The sequence below is a fragment of the Lissotriton helveticus genome, chromosome 3_1, assembly GCF_964261635.1.
Source record: "Lissotriton helveticus chromosome 3_1, aLisHel1.1, whole genome shotgun sequence".
Lineage (NCBI taxonomy): Eukaryota > Metazoa > Chordata > Amphibia > Caudata > Salamandridae > Lissotriton > Lissotriton helveticus.
Window position 1 is genome coordinate 193,812,288 of NC_136061.1, and position 19,852 is coordinate 193,832,139.

Consider the following 19,852-nt stretch of genomic DNA (forward strand, 5'->3'; position numbering starts at 1 on the left):
TTATAAAATGGCTGATAAAATCACTTGAGGCTTTGGCTGCCGAAGCAGGCATGCCACTGTGCTCCGCCCCTGCAGAGTTTTTGCTTGACAAGGCACGTTTTTGCCCTTCCTCAACCTCACTGCCTCCACCCCAACACCTACAATCTGGATGGCATTTACCACCTGCTCAGGGGAGGTGGTGAATGACTGTTAAAGCTCATGGAACTAAATATTCTGTGTGGTCTCATGCTTAGTAAAACCAGGTGTGCAGGTATATATTGCGGTTTAACTGATAATTTCATGGTAGTAATGGAATGTTACTGCACAGTACCAGTAATTACCAATGCAGAATTTGCACCCCACCGCTATTGTGTAGCTCGTATTGAGGACTCATGAGGTTACAGTTAAGAGATAGTTTTTTTAACTTTTCCTTAGTCTGGCCAGATGGGTCCACCAGTGGAGTACCATCCACAGTATGCCATGAAAGTTAAACCAAACATGCAGATAATGTGGGCCTAGAGGGAAACTATGATGTTGCACAGCTTTGGGCTCAGAGAAGATCCCCGAGGCACAGACTGCTTCACCTCTGTAAACGCATAATTAAAACAAGAAAGTTTCATTGATTGCTGCCTCTTTTGCACAAATGCATATTTCATGTAAATAAATGAAAATTTCTTTTGTGGAAGGTGTACCAAAGAGGGGAGAAAGACCAAGTAACAAAAGTGTCGCTCTTCCACCCCAATTTGTCATAAAACCAAGACTGATACGTTTTTTTGTGCCTATGCAACCCACAGCCCAGTTTTAGAACTGCTAGACCATTTGGCTCCAACCGTCGGTCGATAGCGAGTTACCAGTAGCCCACAGACACCTTCAGAGTAGCTCACAGCCTTGAGTTCATTTTTAAATAAGCACAGGATAGCATTTTTCTTTTAAATTTAGAGAAGGCTGTGTTTGTTTTACTTTACTATCTTCAGGCTGCAGATAGCAGAGACAGAAAATGAGCAGTGCTGAAGTAAGACCCAAGGCACAGAGGTGAAGAACTGAAGCACTGAGGTATTTAAACCTTAAATAACAGTCCTTGTTAGCTTTTTCTGAATGCTTTTAAAAGGGAGAAAATTAAAATAAAGAGTTAACTTAATGATTTTAATTTTATTCCATTTCAGTTTTGCATTTACAAACTGCAGGGCTCTTGTTCCCATTGACCAGTAGACACTGCCATATTTATTTTCTGTTCAAAATATTTCATTAGGATTTTTTTAGACAAGACAAAACAACCAATGATACAGTGTTGGTACATATAAAAATAATGCAAATATCACAAATATTGTCATAACAATATCTATATACCAAGAGTTTACTATTGGCATAGAAGCAGTAAAAATGATGAGAGTTGAAGAAAGGAACAAACGAGGCTACTTCTCAAAACATTAGTTATACAATACTGTTAATAAAAGCAAATAGTGTTACTAAATGCATTATAGATATGTATTAATATAATTATCAATTGGTTTCTATAACTGGTGAAATGACGATGTATTTTTTTATGGTCCCTTGTAAAGATAATTGGGCGCCAGATCTAGTAAATGTGACATAAGACCACCATGCTTGGATTGATATTGCTTCAGCTGATTTCCAATTGGAAGTAATGGATTTAATAGTAATAGCAATATGGAGATTAAAAAGCCTGGAGCGGGATGGAGGTTGCAGAGTTCCACGCCTCTGCGTAGTCTCCCGTGACCCGTGATCCATGAACCCGCCTCCGTAATGGCGCCCGTGTATCCGAGACGCTAGCAGGTCGCTGCGGATTACTACTGGTAGCTGGGAGCCGCGAGCCGAAGGAATGCGGGTGAGCGGGATGGCAGCGGCGAAGAGGTGCTGCCTAAAGGCTCTGCTCCGCTGACTCGGTCTGCCCCGGATAAAAAGTCAACAATACGCTACTTGGCTGTCTCCCCTGGCTGTCTTCCCGAGGTGAGCTGGTTCAAACAGCGGTATCACTGCTGCTGCTGGATCAGCTGGGTTGGATGCAAGGCTCTTGTAAAGGGGGCTAGCTGGACTGAAGGGGAGGAAGAAATTTAATAGGCTTCAATTTGTGCTGGGAGGTTGCACATAACGCCAAAGAGGAACAACACTGTAAATTGGCCGGGCGCCTGATGACCGGCGTTTCATGTAAAATCTGGTACTGTTGTCTCAAGTACTCGCTCCCTGCAAAGGAATTGCGAGGAGCTGTTTAGTGAAAAAAACTCTTGATGGTCATTTGGTGGTCATTTAAAGCCTACAGAGGATTGCTACAGTTAAAGCTTTTTAAGCCTTTTTTGCAACAAAAAAAAAAGAAATAAAAAAAAAAGGGGAGTGCGCTTCTAAAAAAATGGGCAAACCACTGAAGGAGTGAGATGATGCGGCCAAACTAAATAAAATGGAAGCGGCTGCCCGACAGAAGGCTAAAACTCGTCTCGCTCTGGCTAGAAAGGCTGCACGCAAGGCTGCTAGAGACAAAAATAAAGATGACAACAGGGAGGAGAGCCCTGTAGTTGAAGATACAACACCTGAATCTTCAGATGAGGAATCGTCCCCCCCTACCCCCTTGCAGCACGAAGAACAGCAGAAGACAGGAATAGAGGGGGTAATTTGGTTGATATTAATGCTACAGACTCACTCCCTCAATCAGAGGTGGAAGTTCATCCTCAAACTCCTAATCCTTCTCCAATATTGGTCCTGCCAGCACCTCAGGCAGAAGAAGAGAGGAGAAAGCGGGGTACTGGCGGGAAGGAAGTGAAAGACTTTCCACTTTTCGCAAAAAGAACAACTCCAAAATCTCTCCTTCCTCATTCATCACAGCTTCCTTTGGTCTCTATTACTTTGGATACACCAGCCTCTAGTGCCCTATCTAAAGGCCCCGACATGATAGTAACTGTACCTCAACCCCAACCTCCAACAGCAAATGAGGCAGCAAGTGATAGGGATATCATGCAAATTGCAACTCCCTGGAATGAAGAAGCTACAGGACTCGACTCAAGTTTACTGGACTCTGAAGTGAGATCTGAGGCGAAATATCAGCTAGATATTCGCGAGATTCTCAATCTAATTCTCAACGAGATCCGCGAAATTAAAAATAATCAGCGAGCGGAGCTAGCTGCCATTCACGCTAGAATAGATAAACTGGAGGAGATAACACTGGCACTCCATAATAGGGTTCAGGAAGCTGAGTCGAGGATATCAGTCTTGGAAGACCAAATGAATCTGGTATCAGGAGCGACGAGAGAGGCTACAAAGAAGAGGATCTCCATGGAAAATAAACTCGAGGAGTTGGAAAACCACTCTCGTAGATCAAACCTGAGGATTGTGGGTGTCCCTGAAGGAACAGAAGGCTCCGACACGGTACAATGGGTTAACTCCTTCATCCAGAAAGTAGTCCTACCAGACTTTGAGGTTGACTTAACAATAACCAGGGCCCACAGAGTACCAGCTCAGCGTTTTGCGAATACTCCATTTCCCAGAACTATCTTATTGAATTTTGCAGATTTCAGGATTAAGGAGCAGATTCTCTCTAAAGCCTATCAACAACGTCAGTTTACAATCTCTGAGACTACTAAATGTAGGATTTTTTCGGACATGACAGCGGCTGCGGCCAAAAGAAGGAAAGAATTTGTAAAATTGCTGCAGCTATTTAAAGCCAATGGCGCCCAGACCTCGATTGCGCAGCAATCAAAGCTGAAGGTTCTTGTAAAGGGAAAATTCTTTCTGTTCACTAACTTAGATGAGGCTCAGACTCTTCTTAATGAGATATCCACAAGGGCTTAGGCTTAAAGGCTTAAAGGCTTAAAGGAGATAAAATGTGAGGAATCCGAGGTTCTAGTCTGAAAGGGATGTGTTAGCTATGATCTTTTTCCTTCCTATGTTAGTAAAAAGGAAAGGCTTGAAGGCTTGAAGGCGGGTGCTCCTGGGTTATTGGGTCACACCAGGGTGTAACAAGAAGACACCCGAAGAAAAAACTAGAGTGAGGGATGTGGACAGCGTGGAAGGGGAGGGGGTTCCCACGTTCCTAGGGGGGTTCAGGGTGGGGGGGGGGTAAATGCACCAACAAAAATACAAGTACAGTAGGTCTGTTATCTTTAATATTGTTTGGTACAGAATATGTTTAAGATTTTACAGATTTATAGATGAGATTTGATACATGTAATATCCTGTCTATTAATACGAATGGGCTGCTTAATAAACAGAAATACGGAGCCCTGTTGAAATGGGTAATAGCCTTTAAACCTCAGGTGGTCTTCCTCCAGGAGACACACCTGAAAACAAACTCTCCAAAGTTGTTTCTGCCAAGATATTTTTCCCACGGGTTTTTTTCCTCAGCTGGGGTTGCCCAGAGGGGTGTCGCTATTTATTTCTCAAGGAATTTACCCTGGGAAATTAAGGTAGATGGCTTTGGGTTGTAGTAAAATTGTCGGGAAAAGTATTTAACTTTGTAAATTACTATGGCCCAATTTGTGATGATACCTTGGCTCTGACTGAAATTAGTGAAATCTTGAGGGGCACTTCGGGGCAAATTATAGTAGGAGGCGATTTTAATTACATCCAGGATCTAAAGAGGGACACCTCTAATAGGAACAAGAAGCAACTAAAACCAAAGACGAAAGGGGTACTGGAGGCTTTTATGACAGAATACCAATTGCGGGACTCTTGGCGCTCCTTTAATCCCAATTTAGAGTCCTACACATGTTATTCTAATAGGTTTCATACAGCCTCCAGATAGATTTTTTTTTATCCTCTAGATCACTTCAAATTTCCAGTGCATTGATAGGTTGTAATCCCTTTTCAGATCATGGGAGGGTTGAAATTGAACTGATACTGGAGGGTATCGAAGGGGTGCGTTCTAGGTGGCAGATGGATCGCACCCTTTTACAGAATATGATATGGGTAGAGGGCTTCAAAGATTGGATAAAAGATTTTTTTCGAGTAAATAAGGACTCCGCAGAGCCTTTTGCGGTATGGGGAGCATTTAAAGCAGCAGCCCGGGGGCAGATTATAGCATTTACCAGTAACAAGGTAAATGTTCGAAAGGGAAAAATATCTGCCCTCCAGTGTGCTGCTGAGAAGGAGCCTGCATTAAAACTGAATCAAATGCCTAATAAATGGGAACAAGCCAAAGTATTGCTCAGGGACTTTTTTATTTTGGAAGAGATAAACAGCTCAAAGGCCTTTCAGCAAAGGCTGTATGAAGATAGTCAACTGATGGGAAAGCTTTTGGCTAATTCAATTAGAAAAAAACAAGAGTCTTCCATCATTTTGAAAATTCAAGACCCTCTAGGTGGAACAAATACTCGGAGCGAGGGGATCGCGAAAATATTCCTTGATCATTATGAGAGAATTTACTCTACAGATATCCAAGTAGAGGGAATGTTGATCAAGGAATATTTTGATAAATTGGATATTCCCAAAATCTCCGATTCCAGGCGCAATCAAATAAGCTGCGAAATAAGCTCCCTGGAAATTCAAAATAGTATAAAAGAAACAGCGGGAGCAAAGGCTTCAGGTATGGATGGATTCCCGATCGAATTTTATAAGGTCTTCTTGAAGGAATTAGAGGATCCATTAAAAAATGTATTTAATTATATTAGAGTAGGCGGTAAGGTTCCATCCGAGTTTAAAGAGTCCACAATTATTAGCTTTGTGAAGAAAGATAAGAATCCGGAGGATGTGAATTCCTATAGACCAATTAGTCTATTGAACTCAGACTACAAGGTTCTTATGAAGATCTGGGCTCAAAGATTTGTGTTTGCAGCCCAGGAGGTAATACACAAAGATCAGACGGGTTTTATAGCCGGGCGATACATGGCAGCCAACACAGAATACTTGATACAGGCATTAGACTATTTTAATGTTAATTCAATCTCTGCATGCATCTTAATGATTGATGCTGAAAAAGCATTTGATTTAGTTAACTGGTCAGCGTTATTTTCTTCCTTAGGTTATTTTGGTTTCCCTGCCCCAATTATTAGTATGATACAGAGTATTTATGAAGGAGCATCAGCCCAGGTGATAATTAATGCTAGGCAAGCAGGGAAGATAAAAATAAACAGCGGCACTAGGCAAGGTTGCCCCTTATCTCCCCTGCTTTTTACCTTTTTTATCGAACCTCTAGTAATAAAAATATGGAATAATGATGCAATATTCCCTCCAATTGCCGGAATGTCAAAGTTAAAACTGTTTGCGGACGATATTATTCTGTATTTGGCCCCCGACAAAGAAAATATTTTATATCTCCTGAAAGATCTTAAGGAATACGAGAATATCGGGGGTTATAAGCTCAACGAGAAAAAAACGGAAGTTCTCATTTTAAATTCAAATATAGATTTTCTTCCGTTAGATCTTCAGTTTCAAGCACAAAAACGGGATCCAATAAGATATCTAGGGTGTTTTGTGACCAGAGAGTATCAAGAACTTTTTCGACTGAAATATATAAAAATGAAGAACAAAATCAAGAGCCTACTTGAACAATGGGACCTATTGCCCTTGTCTTTGATTGGTAGAGTGGCATTGATAAAGATGAATGTACTGCCTTTGCTTTTATTCTTGTTTAGCAATATTCCAATTAAAGTCAATAAGGCTTTTTTTAATGAACTCGAATCTATTATGAGGAGATTTATTTGGAATAAAAAGGCCTCAAGAGTCAAGCTCTCGGTGGTACAACTATCTGTAAACCAAGGTGTGCTCGGTCTTCCCCATTTTAAGACATATTATGAAGCAGCTTTTTTCGATATAGTGGCAGGATTATTAAGGATTAGACAGACAAGAGACATTTTTTTTTGGATAGAATGCTTGAGGAATCAGGCTCTCAAATTTCCTTCTTTTTAAAAACTGCAAAACTTCCTAAGAAAACAAGATATAAGACATTGGTAGGGTACTCATCAAGATTACGGCTTTTATTTAAAAAATACGGTTCAGATGGATCTATTTATTTGAAATTGTCGGAATGTGCTAAAATGGGTCTTAAGATATCTTTCGAACCACCTGTTAGAATGGGAATCTGCCGGATTTTGTGAAATAAGGCACCTACTCATTCAAAATACGGCAATTAGCTGGCAAACGGTTATAGATAGAGCACATCCCAGATGGCTTATGTTTTTTGAATATTTACAACTGATTTATTTTATAAGAAAAGAAATAGGAGGCTTAGATACAACACCCAATGTTTTGTTAACAGTTTTATATGGGGAGAAACACATGGGTATTGGATTCTGGTATAAAAAGTTATTCCCTTCTGGATCACCTCCTATAATTGCTAATCATTTAGAAAAGATAAGCCTCACGCTACAGTGCGTTTTTTCAGATAAAGAATTGGAATTGGAAATATTTTGAGAATCTTGAACTGATTTAATGGAAGTTGATTGTTTTATTTGAATCAATTTTTAGAGGTTATTGCATTTGCACTTTAAGAACTGCAAATATATATCTACTGTGTTATGTCAGCTGTTTATGCACTTTATCGTATATATTAGTCAATTTTGCACAATACTGCATTTGCACTTTAAGAAATGTAATAATATTTTTGCTGCTATATATCGACGGTTTCTGCACTTTATTGCACTAGTCACTTTATATATGCCAATTTTGCACGTTACTGAACTAGCACTTTAAGAATTGCAACCATACTTCTGTTGCTTTTAATCGTCATCTTTCGCACTTTATAGCACTAGCACTTTATGAACTGTCTAAAAGTGATCTTGATGTTATTTTCGTTGCATTATACTGGTAGGTTTGTATGAATTGTAGTAGAAATATTGTTGTATAAATATCAGCTGTGTCTCTTGTGCCCGCATTTTAATATCGGTACCTTTTTCAATCTAGGGTTGTCTCTTGTATAATGTCTGAATTTTTTTTGTCTAACTATGAAGAATTTATTGTACCAATGTTTTTTTTTTTTCCTACGGCTTGTTCAATAAAAAAAAAAAGATTTAAAAAAAAAGTAAATTTTCAGGACAGGCAAGCTTTACATCGAAAAAAAAAAAAAAAAAAAGAGATTAAAAAGCCTAGAATGGGATTCCAAGAAGGTGGAGGATAAGACATAAGATTTACCAATAAGTATGTTTTAAGTGATCGCGGCCTTCTTTTTCTGCCTGTTTGGGTCCTGAGCGCCTCCAAAGATCCAAGGTGCTCCGTGACCTGGGAGTAAACGGCAGCATCTGTGGAATCTGACGGAGGTGATCTCTTCCCTCTAACATCGCCGCCTGGGGTCCTGATGCGATCGCCTTCATTGAATCCGAGCAGCTCCGTGGCCGGGTAAAGTCTGGCAGTGACTTGGAAACTTTCCAGATATCACTTCACATCTCGTCCCGGCTGGCCTGGCCACAGATCACCGAGCGGAACCCACGCCCTGGGAGAGAGACTGGTGACAACTGGGAGAGAACGGGGCAATTGGGGAATCCTCAGGGCATCTTAACCTTGTCCCAGTTGGTTTGCCTGCGGGCCTCTGAGCGGGACTTGTGCCTTGGACCCCTTCGAGCCAATCGGCGGATGGTGTGGGGGTGACCCGATGGTGTGGAGCACTGCTACAGTGGGTGCCATCAATGATCGATATAATGTTGCTGGTTGTAGCATAATTACCGCCCGTAACTCCGCCGACCAAAGTAAGGCGACGGCCCAAAATGGCGGATGATAAGCAACAATACCAACCTCAATACGGAACGAACAGTAATTGCCTGATTGCCCTCCCGTGCACCCATTTCACAAAGATACGAACAGCCTCATTTTTCGATAAGGTATATTAACTATTGCAGCTACGCAAAAAGTTTTTAAACCTGCAATGATCTAGGTCTAAAGCGGCCTGACCCTAAGATGGCGGCTATATGAGGAATACTGGGAGCGCTTTACCTTCCCCTGTAGAGCTGTGTGTTGAAATCTAAGACAATCTGGGCAATCATTGTTAATTCAGTGCCTGCTGTTTAAAGAGCGCTTCATTGCAAAGCCGACCTCATCACTATGGCGATCTTCATGCGAACAGAGCCTGACCCTAAGATGTGACTCAGATTTCGGCTCATCCATTCAGTAATATCGCCGCCGGACACTGCCACAAGGTAGAGATTAGTTCGAACCCTGTTCTGTTACACATTGCTGGGGTGAATGTCACCAATATTACTAGTTTATTATCAGATGATCCTGCAAAGTGCTGGTACCTTCACAACCCTCATGGAGCTCAGCCCTTTAATGTGTCTTTTTCCTTCTGCCAAAGCGTCAAGCTAACCTTTCTGACAGCCACCCAAACATTTGTGGGACTTCATTGTTTAACACTGGGATAAACAATATTGTGGAGACCGTAGAGACCTAGCTTTTTAGCCGATGCCCGGTGAAGGTACTTGATAGCTATAGAGGAGATGGGCTGTGGACTACTCCTTCGGCCGTCACCTACCCAGCCTGGCATTGGGCAGACTTCACTTCGTCTCTCCGTTGTACTCTCCCTCCTACCCCTTTACTCCACCAACTTTCACCTTTAGGCTCCATTTATCCCTTCTCTATGCTCTCTTATTGTTTTTCTCATTGAGACCTAGCCGCTTGACTGATGGCCGGTAGAGCTACCCGATAGCTATAGAGGAGATGGGCTGTGAACGTACCCCTCGGCCGTCACCTACCCAGCCAGACTTTGGGCAGACTCTCCTTTGTCTCTTCATCCATCCTTTCTCCATCCTTTTTCCCTCCTACACGTTTACCCCACTCCTTTACCCTTCTAAGCTCCATTTATTCCATCTTCTGACGCTCTTGTTTTCTCATAACTGATGTAACTTGTAACTTATGTAATGTTTTAACTTTTGGATCCTTATGTAAAGCGCTCTGATACCTCTGGGTCTAGCCAGCACTATATAAAACTCAAATAAATAAAAAAAAATAAAAAAAATGTGAGGGCCTCAGAAATAGGAAGTATTTTAACAATGATATCCCAAACATTCTTCCAAAATTGAAGTATTACATTACATTCAAAAAGCATATGCTTTAAATTACCATCATAACATTTACAGTTCCAACAAAGTGGTGAGTCTATAAGTTTAGCCTTAAATAATTTATAAGGAGTCTATATAAAATTGAATAAAATAAAAGCGTTAGTTTGAGATAATAATACAGGAAACCATACTGAAATATTGAAGGCCCATATTTTTCTCCATTTATTTAACGAGAAATTCAAGGAGAGTTCTGCATTCCAAAAAGTGGATAAGAAAGTAAGGTTTGTAGCACTTGTAGAATTAATATAATTTACAGAATCCGGGGTTTTAATCTGGGGTAGCATATTTGGAAAGTTGTTAAGCAGTGTATTACAGAGAATTTCATATTTAAGAGCTTCAGTATTGGGTAACATGAATCTGGTCTGTAGTTCAGAGAAAGATAACAAAGCATCATCTTTATAAATATCCTGGAGGAAGTAGATGCCAGCCGATATCCATAGTTTCCAAAATGCATTCATACATTTAAACTTTAAGGTAGAATTGTGGCAAAGAGAAAAGGACTCATCTGAATCAGCAATAATCAACTGTGCCATATTTATAAGTAAAAAAGGGGAAAAGTGAAAAATGCTGTAATGTAGTTCAAATGGGAGAAATGTAAAGTGGATAAAAATATTTCTATGAAACATTGAGTCGTTATTTTTCTTTACTTTCAATTGAGCCAATCGCCTTTTAATATTTTATAAAGCATGTTTCTTCACTTTAAATTCCGCCTATTTAAACAAATGGATGTATTTTTCTGTTGTAAATATGGCACTATGGCTACAGGCCACTGGGTGCAAGATGCCTGATGTTTGTAAATGTGACACTTTGAAATGGGAGAACATTTAAATGATGAGTTTTATGGAATCCATATAAACATAAAGGTAAGCCTTCAGTTTCATTTTCTGCCATTTCGAAGTGTTGCATTTACACAAAACAGGCATCTTGCTCCAAGTGGCTGGTAGACACAGTGTCAAATTTATAACTGAAAAAATACAGTCAATGTTCCATATTAAGAAATATTTTTTCAGAAACTTTTTCTGCATTTTTAATTTCTGCAATTGAACAAATTGGTTGAATGTTTGTGTTTATCGATGTAAAAGTGCCACATATGGTGAAAGGTATGCACTGTGCCACACGTAATGTGATACAGAATCTCATTCACCCATGCGCATATATCACTTTCTTAGGCACACATGTTGATACATTCCCAAAGACCACGCCCTCACTGACATACATGGCAGCCTTGTCATAGTGCCCCTTGTTAAAGTGTTTTTTACAAACCATCGTCTTTGGCTCAATGGACATTAGGCTTAAATTCAAGGTAACTGGGCATGGGGGTGTCTGCTAACATTGTGCAAGTGACTTGGCCTTCAGTAGCTCACAATGATTTTCACCGATCAGATGTAGCTCTCACTATAGAAAAGTTAGGAGACCCCTGCGCTTGACCCTCTGACCAAAGCACAGGCTCAAAGCCAAATAACCATATTCAGATAGGGAATCTGTCGGACTATAATCCACAAACCCCCTAAACACTACATAAGGATGGTGCATTCCTGGCAGCGGTCAGTCCTGTGACACTATGGTATTAGGGATTATTTGTTGAATTTAGTGAGTCCAAAACTCCCTTCACCATAGATAGATACACACAAGAAATCCACACAATTTATTTTAATGACTTTATTAAAATTAATTTCCTAAACTATAGCAGATAATATGTATGGATGTAACTATAGAAATAAATATAATAGTGACAATGAAGGTAATTAATACATATATATGAAAAACTGATGTGTTATCAAACAATAATAAAGCAACATTTACATGTTATACATGTTCAACCAATACTGAATGCAATTGGTGTTTATACATATAAACATTCACTCAGATACATGAAAATAATAAATGCAGTGGTGGGTCACAAGCAGAACACAGACATTAAGTCAAGAACAACAGGTCAGGCACTAGAGCCATCACTGTGTAAAACAAGGGTCAGAAGCTTGATGGTGAAGGGTCTAAATACAGCATCCTTGTTCAGAAAGATTAAGAGAAGTTCATTAACATGCTTTTCCATATTTCTTATAGGAACTGGCAGCTGTGAAATTGGACCAAAATTGGTCAGAGTGCAAGGGTCTGCTGCTGTTTTGTTTTCAACAGTGACATAACTATAACATACTTTCAGACCATTGACACTAGAGCAATTGTAATAGAATGGTCAATGGTCAAGTGAATGGTCTATGGTCAAGTGAAATCTCTGCACTCATTTAGTTATCATTTGTATAAAGTGCTGAACACTACAAGGTAGGAGAACGCTTTTCATAGAACAACCAATGTACACAATTGACAAATAATATAATCTGAGGATAGATAACTAGGTGAGCAGCAAGAATCATTGAGAGCAAACAATACAAAAATGACAATTTATAAAACTAATTATAACAGGCTGCTGGTAGATATCTATAGAGGTGATGAGACAGCTCCAGGCATTTGGCGATGGAGGTCAATGGCAGAAGTCTTTAATTTTACAGATACATTTCAAAGGGTTGAGATTCAGTGCGTTTGAAGTAGGACACCAGGGAAGGTTTTACTCTTAGGTCAACTGAAAGTGGGTTCCATAGGAGTGAGGCAGCTCCTGAGGATTACTGCTGAGTGTGTGTAGTTTTAAAAGCTGTAAATTTGAGTAGTAGGTTATTTTTCCTTCTTGAGTCTCTGATGGACTGACAGATTTAAAATGCAATCAAGGTATGGTGGGGAGTTGAGGTCAATAACTTTGTAAGCTAGGCATCCGAACTTGAACTTTATTCTGGCTGTTATGTGGAGCCAATGTTACTTATACAAGAGTGTAATGCTGTTAAATATTTAGTGTATGACTAAAATGTTGTTGCCATTGCATGTAGGGCAGTATTAAGTGGCGCGAGGGCATGTTTTTCAAAGTCAAGCCTGGAGAGAATGAGGACATGATAAGCTGCTCAGTTTAGAAGTGGAGTGGATAATGGCGGTTTTAATTTCTTTAGTGCATGCAGGTAAACATGAGTCATTTTTGCCAGTTTGTTGATGCAGGGAATAATGCAGAGCTTTGAATCTATTGCAATCTCCAGAGAGGCGACAGTAGGAGGGGGTAACAATGAGAAGTTGAGCAAGTTTAGGTTGTTAATTAGGTCTGGACAGGCGGATTTCCTGAGCCTTGGAGAGAACGGTATCAATTGTTTTTTGTGGTTTTGGTGCCAGGCACTTTTCTGATATCCATGCTTGAATCCTCAACAGAGTGGAGAACAAAGTAAAAATATCCTGCGCAGAAAAGGTTTAAAGGTAAATTTGCACGTCATCTGCTTTCTGGTAAATGGACACCTAAGGATCTTGGTAGATATCGGACGATGGTTCCACACATAAGTTAATTAGATTGTGTGCCGGGGTGGAACTCTAGGGGAAAATGCAGGCAATGGGAATACATACAAGACTACTTGGGAGTGGTTTAATGAATATGATTTGATCAATTTGACTATAGGGCCTCTGATTTCAAGGCACTCACAGAGTATAGAGATCAAACGAGTGGTCAATGGTAGTAAAAGTGGCTCAGACGTAGAGCGGAACAAGGAGGCATGTGTCATCGCCATCAAGAATACGAAGGATGTCGTCAACAATTATGAGTGCAGTTGTTTCTAGGTAGTGGCCAGCTCTGAAACTGAATTGATGTATTGTGAGCAATAATGTGGCTCTGCTAATCTGATCTTGAAGTTGCAGAGAGATCACTTTCAAGTGCTTTTCCTAACACTACTGCCACAAACAAGGTTGGAAATAGGTTGGTAGTTGAAAGGAAAGTTAGGGTTAACTTTGAGGTTATGTAGCAAAGGGGAGAATTGACCCAGGTTAATGTGTCCAAAAAAAACCCTTGACTCAGGCAATATTAGTGTTGGACCAGGCTTTAGAGAAGAAGGGGCAGTAGTCTTTAATGATGTTCAGTAGGACGAGGTCATGATGTATGGTGGGATTAGTTATTTGGTAGCTTTTAGGGGTACGTGACCTATTCATTCTCAATATCTTCATACTCATCTCTTATGTTTTCAGTCCCGCATATCCTCCTTTACATACATACACATTTCATACATCTGCCATGCGCCCCCGTTGGCATGCAAGAATAGCATAACAGATTAGGCACTAGCATTTATAATGCGGAATAGCCTATGAGAAAGCGAAGTAGCTATTGCTGCTTTCATGCCACATGACCAATCATGAACCTGTTTCTGGAGCCACCTACCAAGGTTAGACAAATAACGTTATAGTAATGTAGGGTAATACATTTAGTCACCATAAAAGATAGTTAATGAGATATTCAATAACCATTTCCTGAATTGCCTTATGCAGCAGGCACTCATACCCCTTGAAGCTTCATGCAGCCAATTCACTACTGCACTCATGCATCAGCTCTAAGCAGTCCAACATATCACCATTTCACTCATTTGTCTGGGGTAAATATGAGGTAGATGGATGTGGCTGGTGAAGGTCAGTAGAGCAGGAGATGAGAATGAGAGTAGCATTGGGTTTCTACTGTGGTCATTTGGGATTCTCATGGATTGCAAGTCATATCTTAGTGGCCAGTCTGCAGCAATTTAGTGGTGAATGAGGCAGACTTACAACAAGACCTTGGACTTCTGCACTGCCGAGGTGCAGACACATGAAGCATTACACATGCACCTAGAGGGCCTATCAATTCTGCATCATGTCCACATTAGCACCCTTTTGTCAGGATTCTGCCATCAAGACCCTAGGTGCTGCACATATAGACCCTGTGAGGTTTTATCTCTAGACCTCACCATGTCAGAACACTCCATCACACCACACACCTTGCTCCACAATGCATTCCAGTCATCGTTTCCACTTTACCAACCTGGCGCATTTTTGACCTGTCAGCAGCCTTTGATACTGTAAGCCATGTACTACTGAAACACCAGCTGATGGAGATAGGTGTTCAAGGTACAGCTTTTGAGCTACTATTGATAGGTTTCATTTCCCGACGCCCCGCCCACTGACACTTACGCTTATGAGTTAGCATAATGTGTCTAACCAATGATATATTCATTTATGCATTTACGTCTATATTCTCTCTTTCATTATTCAATTATGCGGGTGACATTATTCAGTTTTCTTAGCTTAGCTTGTGTGCCACCATTTTGGAATGCTTCTCTCTGCGTGCGAGTCGCACTCGCTCACCCCTCCCGTAGGAATAGAAAAAAAACCCGAACACAGCAGTTTTCGTTTCTTGGCTAACTGTGATCGAAACTATAACAAATTCATTATCAGTGGTGTTCCCATGTGTTGGAGACGCTGAGGCCTGGCTCCGCGGCCTTGGGCCGAGATAAGAAATGTTGCCATCGCAGGTGCAGATACCTCTTGTGTGAGGCCATTGTTCGCTCTTTCAGGGGTCCAGTACTTTTCCAGACTGGGCGTGTTTTATCCTAATGTATCCTGTTAAAATGTATTACTGTGATGAGATGAGGCAGTCCTCTCGGCGCACTCTTAGGGGTGAGGTCGGACAGGGCCCTCTCATATGGGAGTTTGTGGCCTAATAAAATATCCTGTCTATTCTTCTCCACTGTCCGGCTGACTTATTACTTGGTAATTATAGGTGAGTGCGGTAAGTCACTCGGGTGGATTTGAACCACGCTTATCAGATGGCGCCCGAACAGGTACCCCGCGATAAGGATCTTTCTCACCCGTAAGTGGGTAGCAGAAGGCCGGGGACCCTCTGGTCGGCACGGTGTGTCTGGGTACCCACTTTGATGCCGAGCTTGGTTCTCGCAGCGCTGCCCCACCCTGCTGATCGGGAAAGGTCCCGGCTCGTGATCCTGTGCCGGGGTCCGGAAGGCAGAACTTTGGAGCTGACCGTGTTGGTCCCAGCAGCCGACGGTGGAGAACAGTAGAGGTCGGTACCGCGTATAGAAGGTGAGTGATCCGACTGTTGATTGAGGGAGCTGGGATGCTCCATGGGACCGGTGTGTCTCTGAGACCGGTGCGTCTCTGGTGATTAGAGGAGCCGGTGTGCTCCTGGGGTTAGTGTGTTCCGGGGAACTCAGGGTACGAGTGGCGCCCTGACAGACTTGGTGGAGATTGGGTGGACGTTTGTTTTGTCATCCGACCGGATGGTACTGTGGTCGAGGCAAGGCTCACTGCGGACGGATTCTGGGACTTACCCGAACCCCTAGGGTGTGTGGTTCGTTGGGCACGGGTCCCGGATCTCACGTGGTGTAGTGTGCCGCGATCTGTAGTGCCGCTCGGGCGACGGATGTGTTCCCCAATTTCGGAACGGTGTGTGCACTGTTCAGTCTGCGGTAGGGTCCAGGTTCCCCAGGACTTGGTCTACGGGCCTCGTCCCATTTTGGTAACACGTGTTTGGTAGGGGTTGTTTTGGCGAATAGGAAGTGCAACTACGTGTGTGTGTGTTTTTCATTGTGATTGTGTGACCCGGGAGTTCGTGAGAGGGTGAGCGCAACTTTCGTGTTGGTGTGAGATTGAGTGAGTGGAGATGCCGTGTTTTAGTAAACTGCTGTGTCTTGGGTGCTGCTGCGGCGCCTCGGACACTAGATTGGCCGAGAGCCAACCCACCCCACTAGAGGGCTCCCCTAATTTCGAGATGTATGTCAAGCATGGACTGCCTCCGATTTTGTTTAACACCTTGTGGCACAGGTACACGAAAGGCAACGTGGATTTGCAGTGGCCCTTGACTGGTTCGTTCGTTGTGGCAAAATTAGATTATTTACAAGACAGATTGTTTGCTAGGCGCAGTCGTCAGAGCATGTTTGATTCCCTGAGGATGGTGGCAGAAGGAAGTTAAGGAGCGACAGTTGAGAGAGGAGAAGGTAGCTCAGAAGAGGGCGGCGCAGACGATGGCGCAGAAGGCAAGTGAACATACTAAGAAAGAGAATGAGCAGCGGATTGAGCGCGCAGACAGACTTTACAGGTTACAAGACAATAAAAGTTATGTGGTAAGAGAGGAAGAACGAGATGAGATGGAGGACATTTTGAATGATCGCCCCCTCCCCCATATGCCCCGCAACCGTTGTACCCTGTGTTGACGGGTTCTGCATCCTCTGCAGTGGTTTTGGTTCCGCAAACGGGTGCCCTTCCCTTGTCTGGCACCCCCACCTCTCCTGTTTCAGCCCCAACTTTGTTGAGAGATGTTGAACAAGCCTTGTCTTCTGTCACTTCTTCATTGACCGTGCCCCTGGTCTCTCTTTTGGCGGCGGGCTCACTGGCCCCATCTGTGGCCTCTCCTGTACTTCCTACTGTTTCTGCCGGCGCTACCCCTCAGGGTGGGTTGGTGACTCCGGCTCGAGGTGCGGGAAGTGGGTTACTTACTCAGGTACGAAAGTTGCTTACGCGTTCCGCTGTGGGGTTGGATGAGAAAACGGTGGTGGCTAATCAGGCTTGTCAGTGGGCTAGGAATAATATTTATTCAATTGAAGACATTTGGTCCACGATGAAAGATTATGAACCCCTGATGCAACAACATGCTTTATGGCACATGTCGACGACACTAATAGCGTTGAGGGAACAGGGCTATGGTGGAACGGCGCCTGTGGTTCTTTATGACATTAAGAACAGAGCCTATAGGGCTAATACTCGAATAAGGGATGTGTTGCAGAGTTTGCGGTCCTTGTTAGAGTATAGAAATTAGTTGCCGACGGCAGGTGAACCCCATTTTCCTGGGGTGCACCCAATGCGCGAGGTACACCCTATTTTCCATCCTGAAGTGCCGGAGTTGGTAGACCCAGTAACTCAGAATATTACTAGGGCTCGTGTGGATGCTCATTTCCAGGAACAGTGGGTATACACGCCTTGGAAAAGGAGCGAGGTTCTAGCCTTGAAGGCTCAGTTGCCTGATTCAAGAAAGAATCCGACTGCGTGCTACAAGGAACTGACGGAGGCAGCTTCCTCGGCGGTTATGACTTTGGCTGACATAGAATTGTTTTTTGGATTACTGGTTCCGGTGGATGTGTGGAGGCAGGTGAAGGGGACGGATCATGCAGAGGACTTAGGCGGCACGTGGGAAGAAATTAAGGATTAGGACAAGGAGCGGAAGCCAGGAGAGAAGCCGAAGGCTGAGATTTTAGCATTACCAGGACGAATAATAAAGTATATGCATTCCCTTATTCCCCCGAAGAAAGGGGATTGGGATAAGTTGACTGCATGTAGGCAGAAGAAGGATGACGCAGTTTCAGACTTTTTCACTCGTTTCGAGGAGGCTTTCATGGACTTCAGTGGTCAGGATTTATCTCAGGATGGAGGCTTATGACTTTTCATTAATAGATTCGTAACAAATTTGTTACCGGAAATATCGGCTAGGTTGCAGGTGTCGGAGAGTACGTGGACGACGTCCACCCCCTCTGGTATCCTGAGTATGGCTCAGTACTATGAGCACAGAGAGAACGAGAATAAAGACAGGCAAGAAAAGAAAGCCAAAGACTTGAAAACAAGGGTGTTGCTGCAGCAGGTGTCGAAGGGTCGGGGACTTGGAGCCCCACCCATGGTAGCGGGTCGAGGGGGAAGTAGCTACGGAAGGGGAGAGAAGAGAGAGCATTTAGGGCAGAATCAGTGTGCGGAATGCAAGCAGGAAGGGCATTGGTGGAGAGATTGTCCAGTATTTTGGTCCCAGGTTGGGCCAGGCAGGGGTAGAGGTCGGAGTGAATATCGTTGGGATGAGAGACAGTTTGATGAAGGCAGGAGACCAGGAAGGAATTATTTTGACAAAGAGAAGGATCGCCAACATTTCCAAGCGGAGGGTGATGCCGGTAGAGACAGACAATACTACAATGACGCATATACTATGGACGACTTGACTGGGTTCTTTCATAATTAGGACAGCGTAGGACAGAGCATGGGACCGGTTTCTGTGGATGTTGATCAACAAGGACCCTATGTGACTGCGGATTTGTTGGGGTCTTCTCCGAAATTTTTGGTGGACACGGGTGCTATGAAGAGTTCTGTGGCACGTTCTCAGGTCCCAGGGCGTCTCTGTCTGGCAAGAATAATATCACCGTAGGGTTCTCAGGTACTCCGGTGATTAGCCCCATTTCTAAGCCTCTTGCTCTCACGATTGGTCCTTTTACTGTTGACTCTCCTTTCCTTCTGACTTCAAATTGTGGTGAAAATTTGTTGGGTTTGGATTTATTGAAGAGGTTGAATGCTACGATTTACTGGTCTCCAGACGGTGTGTATCTCACGTTGGGTCCTACCGTTGCACATGCGCAGCACTGTTTTTCGAAAGATGAGCCTCTCCCGGCTGAGTTTGTGGGAATACCAGAGACTTTATGGGCCAGTAGTGATACTGATGTGGGGAAGATGGATATAGCTCCTGTGTCCATCAAGGTTAAGGCGGGAGCCCGGTTACCACATATACCCCAGTACAAGATATCTAGGGATGGAGAGAAGGCTTTGCTCCAGATAATACAGGATTTGATACAGTCAGGTGTAGTGGAGGAGACAGACTCTAACAGTTGTAATAGTCCTATTCTCCCGATCCTTAAACGACCCTCTACCGATGCCCCGATGGTACACCTGACGTCTATCGCTTTGTGATTGATTTACGCCACATTAATAAGGTGGTTGAGCCTCAATACCCGGTGGTTTCTGATATTACCACGATCTTGACAATGATACCCCCCACGGCCAAATATTTTTCTGTTTTGGATTTAAAAAATGCTTTCTTTAGCATTCCTGTGCATCCTGATAGCCGTTTTCTTTTTGGATTCTCATTGGCTGGCCGAAGCTTCAGATTTTGTAGAATTCCTCAAGGCTATACTGAGAGTCCCAGCATTTACAGTCAGGCTTTGAAAGCTCAATTGGACGACTTAGAGCTCCCCAAAGGCAATGTTCTTTTGCAATATGTAGATGATCTTCTTATCGCGTTT